The sequence below is a fragment of the Typopeltis vanoorti genome, chromosome 15, assembly GCF_054136105.1.
Source record: "Typopeltis vanoorti isolate ZY-2024b chromosome 15, IOZ_Tvanoo_1.0, whole genome shotgun sequence".
Taxonomy (NCBI): Eukaryota; Metazoa; Arthropoda; class Arachnida; order Uropygi; family Thelyphonidae; genus Typopeltis; species Typopeltis vanoorti.
The window spans coordinates 101,774,943-101,784,796 of NC_143563.1; the positions used below are offsets into that span (position 1 = coordinate 101,774,943).

Consider the following 9,854-nt stretch of genomic DNA (forward strand, 5'->3'; position numbering starts at 1 on the left):
AAGGCGAGAGGGTAAAAAAGCAGAGGTCATCTTTGGAAGTTATATAAGAGTGTGGGGTAGCAGGGTGCGAAGATCATATTTTTTACATGGAGAATTGTCAGTGAATGTAATGCATTACCAGAGAGTGTTGTTAATGCAAGGAGTATTAAGGATTTTAGATTCAGTATGATAAATATGTTGTCAGTTGAATGAACCTCTCATGATGAGTGCCGACTCCATGGAGGGTGCAATATAATAATAATAAACAGCTGGCATAATATATTGGACAAAAGAAGACCTGGAAAAACTGGACAAAAGAAGACCTGGAAAACTAATGACTATGCATCATGCATTACATCCACGAAGTGATGTTGACCGGTTGTACCTACCAAGGAGAATAGGTGGAAGGCAAATGAGACATTGTGGAAGAAGAAGAAATTAGCTTAAAAAGTTACATTGACAATAACTCTGAGCAAATGCTTCAAGCAGTTACACAAGAGGGTCTTCTGACAGCAACAGGAAGCAAATGTGATCCAAAAAGAACAGCAAAACAACCGATATGTGCGGTGGAAAAATAAACCTTTGCATCGGCAGTTTCTTAGAGCTACTGAGAATAAAACTGATGTGAACAAGACGTGGCAATGGCTACAAAATGGATATATTAAAAAAGAAACAAAAGGATTTATTTTAGCAGCTCAAGAACAGGCATTACAAACTAATGCAATGAAACAAAAAATTTTGAACATCAGTAATAACAGCAAATGCAGATAATCTGTATTTGCTGCATTTGCGATCAGAAAGATGAGAATGTAGAACATATAATCAGTGCTTGCAGCAAGATAGCTCAAACTGACTATAAATATTGCCATGATCAAGTGGCCAAAATAATTCATTGGCATGTATGCAAAAAAATATGGCTTTTCTACATCTGATAACTGGTGGCAGCATAAAATAGAGACAGTATTGGAAAATGAAACAGAAAAAATTCTCTAGGACTTTCGAATACAAACTGACCAGCATTTGGAACACAACAGACCTGACATCACAATTATCGAACATCGACAGGTTTGTATTATTGATATCGCAGTACCCAGTGATAACAGCATTAACAACAAAGTACTGGAAAAAATTACTAAATATCGAGATCTGGCAATCGAAATTGACTGAATGTAGCTTAAACACACCAAATTATCCCACTAGTAATCGGTGCACTTGCTGCAATTTCAAAGAAGCTATCCAACTATTTACAGCAATTAAACATCAACAAAGTGACACCATATATGACCCACAAAAATAAGCATTACTTGGAAAAGTTCATATTTTACGACACTACCTGACAGACTATTCTTAGATCCTTGGGCAGAATGTGAATTGTTCTGTATAACCAGTCAAATTATTGTTTAAATAATATTTGTTGTTTAAATCTTGTTTTGACTGTGTATCAATTATGTGAATAAATAATAGTAATAACATGATAATGTGAAGGAATACAGCAGAACAACCAATAGAAGTCTCAGATCTTGAACCATCAATATAGATAAGTAGGAAATCAGAATTCTCTGCTCTGTGCATATCAAATAGCTGCATGTAGATGAATAATGGAGCATGATATTTCCTTAGTTGGCATAAGTCAGAAGTTGAATAATGGAGTGCAAACCTTCCAAGGAGGAATGCTGCCAACATTTATGCTAATAGTTTGCAAAATCCCTTTCACATACATACTGAAGGGGTGTAAAGCAGTTGAACATGTGTAATATTAAGTTTCCAAGTAGGATGTACTGGAAGAGACTTAATTTCGGGATATAATGACAGAGCAGGTTTCTTTGCATTGATATAAAGACTATGTGCAAAAGGCACCAGTAGCTATCCATATGCCCTGGTGATGGAAAGAATCCAACCATCATAGGGTACTCTCCATTATAGAACCACTCACTTGGAAGCCAAACTGCAGCTCTCAATGAACACATGCATGAAGGTGAAGCAATGATGAGTGATTTGCATCCTATTCTGTAGAGGATAGATTGCAAAGGATATTCAATGATCTCTTGCACTTTTCCCTTAGTTGATGAATGTGCGCTACAAACGTGACTGACAGAAGATCATTTCTTTCTAAATACCAAAGAAATCAGTCTAAAATTTACCATTTTCTTCAATATCTTACAAATAACATCTAGTCTGAATGATAGGTCAGTACCTGTCTGCTGAGGAACCGACAGTGCCTTTGACCTGCCTTTTCAATGAAAGTCTGGCTGCAGAAAAGGTGCCCATGGAATGGAAGGAAGGTAAGATAGTGCCACTGCATAAGGGCAGTAGCAGACTAGAAGTGTCTAATTATAAGCCAGTTTTTGTGTCATCAGTAGTTAGTAAGATCGTGGAGAAAGTAGTGAGGGACCGTATACAGCATTGGGCAGATGAGGGTAATGTTATCTGTGAGAGTCAACATGGATTTGTGAAGGGGAGCTCTTGTTTTAGCAATATGCTAGCCTTTTTATGATAAAGTTACAAGAGCATTAGATAAGGGAAGGGCATATACTGCCATTTTCCTAGACTTAGCAAAGGCATTTGACAGGGTGCCACATGATAAGCTGATATTCAAGTTGCAGCACATGGGTCTGGATGTCACATTGGTCAACTGGATTTAGGATGGGCTGTCCAATAGGTATCAGAGAGTTGTGTATGGTGGAGCAGTATCAAAGAGGCAGAAGGTTACAAGTGGTGTTCCACAGGGCTCAGTGCTGGAACCTATATTGTTTAACCTTCATATCAATGACATTGTCCGTGGATTGCAACGGGATATTCAGTTGTTTGCAGATGATGCGAAGCTGGGAAGAGTTATTAGTAATAGTGCAGATGTGGTAGCCCTGCAAGAGGATTTGAATAAGCTAGACAGATGGGCAAATGAATGGTCAGTTTAATGCAGCAAAATGCAAAGTCTTGAGGTTTGGGACACGATGGGACGCTGCATACTCTATGGGAGGAGTTAAACTGGAGGAAGTAGGGGAGACAAGAGATCTGGGGTTGATGATTGATAGAGACCTGAAGGTTCGGGGACATATTGCAAAGGTGGTGAAGGTAACACAGAGGATTGCTGCAATTATGAGAAGGACACTGACCTGCAGTGATAAGAGGGTTATCATTCCGTTGTATATGTCTCTGATCAGACCACACTTGGACTATTGTTCTCAGATCTGGTCCCCAGGATTTGAAGAGGATAAATTAACTCTGGAAAGGGTACAAAGGCAGATAACAAAGATGGTGTCAGGACTGTACAATGTTAGTTATGAGGATCAGCTGAGAGAGTGTGGACTGCAGAGTTTGGTGGATAGAAGAAGGAGAGGCGATATGATAGAGACTTTTAAACTGTTGAGAGGTGGTTACAGGATTGACACTGGGGAGTTCCTTCACTTGGTTGAACAGCGAGAAGGAGCCATGACAAGGGGCCATCCCTGGAAGTTACGAAAGGAAACTGTGAGAAAGAGGGTGAGGAGTGGTTTCTTTGCATGGAGGGTGGTTGAACCATGGAATGCATTGCCAGATGGAGTGGTGAGATTGAGAACGGTCAATGCATTTAAGGAGTGGTATGATAGACTTTGTGTTTCCTAGGAGGGACCTCCGTCGATGAGTCTTGGTAGACCTGTGTTTCTTAGAAAGGACCTCCCACGATGAGTCTTTTGACTCCATGGAGGCCTGAATAATAATAATAATAATGTTTAATCCTTTCCTGGTTCTGTGGTGGCAATGACAACTGACTTATGTCTATCTTCTAGAAACATTTCCTCTATAAGTATTTTTTTGTATAGTGGATCCATAGAGGATGATGAATGGAAGATGTTGCGTGATCTCATAATGAATGTCGTCAGATCTTACTGCACTGGTATGACAGAGCAGAAGAGCTCTTTTTAAGTACTCCTTATTGAATGGTTGACTGTATGGCTGTAGCCCATTTACCACTGTTTCTCGTAGTTTCTTTCAATATTAACTCTAACAAAAAAATTAATAATAGCAATACAATTCTAGCAATTTTTTTTTCCAAGGTGTCAGGGTTCAGCAACAAAACATCCATTATGTCCCAAGGTAGACAAATGATGTGTTCTATATCTACTCTTCATTTTCCATATTTTATCCCATACAATTTTTGCACTGGTTGTTTGATTAATAAATGATGTAAATTCAGTCTAGGATTGCTTTTAAATTTGTGTCTAACATAAATTGCTTTGGCCTGAACACATTTAGCTATGAAATTCAATGTGGTAAGGTATTTACAAAATATATCCCAATGCTCTGTCTTGATCTTTATGGCTTGGCATTCGGGATTCCACCAAAGCTTGGGATAGAGAGGAAAATCATCATTATGTTTTTGGAATTGAAGTAATTGCTGAATGGACAATACAATCCATTACATCACTGTTTCACTGATAGTTGCTTGACTGAAGGCTTCAGAATTAAATTTTGCATGCAGGAAAACATATTTCCTGAGAGGACATAGTGCAAATCAGAGAAAAATTATCACTTCTATATATGTTCTCTTTGACATTCCATATGAACAGTGGAAGATGGCAGGAGAGCAGAATGTAAGATCTACTGCAGAATTATGAGAGGCAAACAAGTGGAAGAAGGTATCGAGACTATTATTATTAAGGGACAGATCGTTGTTGTCAAGCATACACCAAACACAAATAGTGCCAATATAAATGGCCTCGTTCATTTGTATTGGCCCTACCCAACAGAGTGTTGTATTCATTAAAGTACCTCATAAGTTATATATTAAAATCACCTGTAAGTCACCTATAAATTCAGGTTTTTAAAAATTTTAGTCCCTACAAGAGACTCCAATACTTCAATGCCTTCAAGCTACTAAAGTTAGAGCTTACCAAAGAAGTATGGACTGAAGCAGTTGAAAAATAAAGTTATCAAGTTAGATCTCATTGAATTAATCTTATAAAAACTCTTCAGTAATTTGTATGTCTCAATCATATCATCCCTTTTTCTCCCATCAACCAGTTTCTGTAACCCACAAATCTTCACCTGTTCCCATAAGGTTCATTCCATAGACCTGCTGCCATACTGATCACTCTGGATCCTTTCCATCTCTTTCTCATCACCAAGAAACCCTGGTACTCAAAACAGTAGTCAAGATGTGGTCTTATCGAGGCTTGATAAAGAAGAACAATAACCTGCATGTTTCTGCTCATCAAAGTATTTTTGAGTAACCAAGTGATCTGATGAGTTAATTTAGCCATTTTCTGCTGTGTCTCCCAAACTTTAACTCCCTATCCACTAACACTCCCAAGTCACTGGCTTTGTCAATTTCTTGGAGTACAGTTCCATGAATGTAGTATACGGGTGGTAATCTTTTCACCCCAAAAATTTAGGGTGATGTTAGCTTTATGCCACATAAAGCTAACATCCATTCTTCTTTTCCCAGTCAGCCAATCTATCCAAATCATCCTGCAAAATTATGACATCATCTGTATTAACTATTGCTCTACACACCTTTGCATCATCAGCAAATAACTGAACCGTTCCTCTCAGATCACTTCCTATATAGTTAATGAACATATTAAACAGTAGCAGTCCAAGAACAGAACCCTGCAGCACACCAGTAGTCACAGGCTTTCTTTGGGACTCTACTCCTGAATAAACTACTCTCTGATATCTCTCCATCAACCACCCTCCTATCGATCTCACTAACCCTATATCCATTCCCATATACTGCAGTTTACTGATTAGAATTCCATATCCTGTCAAAGGACTTTTATCCAACTCAGCTGTTACTGTATTATAAAACGTGAGCAAGTTACTGAGGCATGACCTACCCTTCACAAAACCATGCTACCAACCAACAGTATTCCATTTCCATTTAACCATTCCCGTATTTTGCTTTTGAACAACATCTCCAATGCTTTGGCAGCAGCTCCTGATATGCTGATTGGTCAGTAATTTGCTACATTGGTATTGGCGCTTCCTTTATGCAACAGAACTTTTTTCCCCTTCTTTCCATCCTCTCAGGAATAACCCAGAGCTGAGATTTAGATTAAACAATATGTTCAAGGAAACTGAAAATTCCCTCGCCGCTTCATGCAAAACTTGTGGTGGCATACCATCCAATCGCACAGCAGTATTCACATTAAGATTCTGTAATATGCTATGCATATCCATTTCATTTTCCTCAGTTCCCGTATAAGCCTTTGGCTCTCTCTCTCTGCAATATCACCGCCTTGATGATATACTCTTGCAAAGTATTTATTTAGTAAACTACTATATCGACTAATTCAGTTACCTCCCTACCACTGGCATTTATTAAAATCATTCTGCAATATACATTCTTTCTTTTACTTGCAGGATATCGAAAGAACTGTTTGAAATCATCTTTAGCATGCATTGCTAACTTCCCTTCATAATCTGCTTTTTGTCTTTTTTACCACACTAGATACCCTTCTGGCCTGTGCCTTGTACTGTTCATGTGCCAGTAGGTCACCTTTCTCTTTAAATTCCCTCCACAATTGTTTCTTTTTTTGCAGCTCCAGCTTAATGATGATATTCATCCATTTACCTCCCACTTGATTTACTCTCATGACTCTAGGTATGCAATCTGCCATTACCTCCCTCAAACACTCTTTTACCACTTCCCATGCACTATATATCCCATGCCTTTACATTTACATACTATGGCAATGATCCAAGCAATCTCCTAAGTTTGTCATACTACATGCTATGGTACATAAGTAAGTTAGTAAAACATAATCTTCCTTTAACAGACCCGTGCCACTAATCACAGAGAATACTACTGTTATCAACCCATTTCTGTATCCTACTTCTCATCAACCTCTCCAGTACCTTCACCACAACGCCAGATATAGAAATTGGCCTATAATTTGAAGCTATACCATTTATCACCACCTTTATATAGTGGAATAATTTTAGCCTTCTTCCACACCCTTGGAACCTGTGCTGTTGCAAGACTCATTAAACAGGCATGCCAATGCTACTGCCAATTCCCTGGAATATTCAGTTAAGATGTGTGGTGATATGTCATCAAATCCTGTCACCTTATTGACATCAAGGTTATTTATTTCCTCAAATACCTCCTGCTCCTACACAATTAAGCCATCCTCTCCTATGATCCTCTACACTTATGTTCTTCATGATTCCACTCTGATCAGGATCAACCTGATAAATTGACCACTGAACACCTCAACAATGTGTTCTGCAGCAGTTACCATTCTACCATTTTTCATCCATTAACATCATATTGTTGAATTAATCAAATTTGTTATTACATTTGAATACTTCACATGGAAAGAAAAAATTTACAAGCAAGAGGAAGGAACAGCAATGGGCTCTACCGTACCACCAAACTTAGCCAACCTTTTTTCTGAAATACCTTGAAGAAAAAATTTTCAGGTTTGAACCTAAACCAAAAATTTGGCTACGATATGTTGATGACATATTTGCCATTTGGAGTCATTCTGAACAAGAACTATACCAGCATTAAAGATACAAAGCAATTTTATATAAACTTGGTTTTTAATCCTAATTACCAAGTAAGCAAACTTACAAGTAAGTCAAGTTTGCACCTGAATGTAGTTCAAGTCTGAGGCAACTCGTGGTAAAAGTGGAGTAAGCTCTGATCACTTTCCTTAGTATTTTCCCCTAATGCAAAGCACATCCCCTTGCAGAGATGTATGATACTATGCATTAAAGGCAAAGGCCACTACCCAGACTGGTTTCGACCTTTATTGAAGTGTCATCAGTGGGAGTCAGACCTAAAAAAATGCCAAGGTTGAAGTAATGTAGAGCTTATAAATTTTACTTAAACAAGTTGCCACAAGGTGCTTTGACCTTATTAAATAAAATCTCAGGATGAGAGAAAGATGTAGAAAGTTTTTTACCTTGGAGTTTTTCGTTTTCTACAATAAAAAGAAAAACTAGATAAGATCAACATTCTTCATCCTCACATCAAATTCTATAGAAAAAGAATGCCCACAGGGTATCCCTTCTGAATTTACACATCCAATGAAAAGAAGATGGTTCTATCTCCACTTCTGTTTATCGTAAGCCGACGTTTTCAGGCTGTTACATTCACAATTCATCTGCTCACCATCCATCTCAAAAATATGGCATCATTAAATCATTAGTAGCCAGATTTTGCTCCTCCAAAGAATCTTTAAATCAAGAAATGGAAATCATCAAAAATATCAGCCATACTAAATGGGTACAATCCAAAAACAACTCAAAAAATCATCAGTCACATCAACCTAGACAAGAACAAGCCCATAGGATTCCCATACCGTATGTCAAAGGCATCTCCGAACATCTATCTAAAATTATGAAGAAATACAAACTTGCTGCTACCTACAAACCCAACCAGATCTATAAATTACTACCTTCTCCTAAAGACAAACTTTCACCTTTGATGCTATCTGGCATTTCCAAAGTTTCATGTTCCTGTAAGATGTCTTATTACGGACAGACAGGGAGATCTATTAGTAAACACATCTCTGAACATCGAGACCATATCCATCTTATCAAACTGCACAAATCTGGCCTCGCACAACATGGAGGTGAAAACCCAACCCATAGGATCCAGTGGAAAAACACCAAACTTCTACATAAATTCTTATATAAACATGAAAACGTTTATATAAAGAAAGTGCTGAAGCCCTACATCACAGACCCAATTTAAACCATAATGACATTCTTACTATCCCTAGAGTTTGGGAAATTGTCATTCTTAATTGTGTAAAATAAATGTATGTTATTTTACTTTAATTTAATCTAATTTATTTTTTTTATCGGATATATTTTAATTTAATTCTATATCACGCTACTGCATGCATAGTGGGATTCCAATGTAAGCATGCAGCAGAGGCGTAGCTAAGGAAGGACGGTCTGCCCCGGGCGGCACTTTGAACCTATTTGAACTTTTGCGGTTAATTCTAAAGTACAGTCTCGAGAACTCATTTCCAAATATTGTAAAACTACTGTGAATTTTCCTCACAATTGCTTTAAGTGTTGTTAGTTGTGAGAGGAGTTTTTCTAAATAAAATTGATTAAGAATTACCTACATTATCATGAAATAGACTTCGCCAATGTCATCGATGATTTTGCTAACAGAAAAGCATGAAAAATAACATTTTAGAATGTTAAAATTAAAGTTTTACTTCAAAAATAAACGTAGTGTTTTAATTTATTTCCCCGTCGTTTTGATTTTTTGTAGTATTTTTGGTGCGTATTGAGAGGGGCGGCAAACTCAGGGGCCTCCCCCAGGCAGCAAAAGTTCTAGCCACACCACCGGCATACGCCCTAACTGTATGTTATTCTTAGTATTGTTTTTGAAATTACTGTACTAATGATGTCCTAAGATACTTAGGACAAAAAATATTTACTTTTTAAATAATTTAAAATTTAGTACTGTGGTCAAGTGTGTATATTTAAGTTATAAAGTTTGTATTTGATTTTTCAAAATGCAATTAAGGTTTTTATTATAGTCTGGTTTACTTTCTTGTATTCTGAAAAGAGTTTAGAAAAATGGTATGAACTAGAATCAGTTAAAATGGCCTGCTGTAAATTTAATGAGAGATTTCACCCTTTACTGAATGCTCTATGCTTTACTTTATGGTATAAATGTGTTATCAGAGGAAGATCCAAAATCTAATAAAGGAACAGCAATATTAGGTTTTGTTATAGTATCAATTTATAGGTGGACTTTCACAACCAATTTTGTTTGTTTCATAAACAAACAAAATTTGTTTATGAAAACAACCAATTATATGTTTTCATAAACAAATAATTGGTTACATATATAAACACTAGCAATGTTTATATATGTAACCAATGATCCTGTCAATTGTTTATTAAATAATTATGTATGG

General features: G+C 37.1%; 1 protein-coding gene across 4 annotated transcripts in view; it reads right to left on the reverse strand.

Moving 5' to 3' along the window:
- The window catches only part of LOC150099031 (serine/threonine-protein kinase Nek8-like), a 1,046,903-nt gene that overhangs the window by 928,185 nt on the left and 108,864 nt on the right, over positions 1–9,854 (reverse strand). The gene's annotated exons all lie outside the window — the stretch shown is intronic.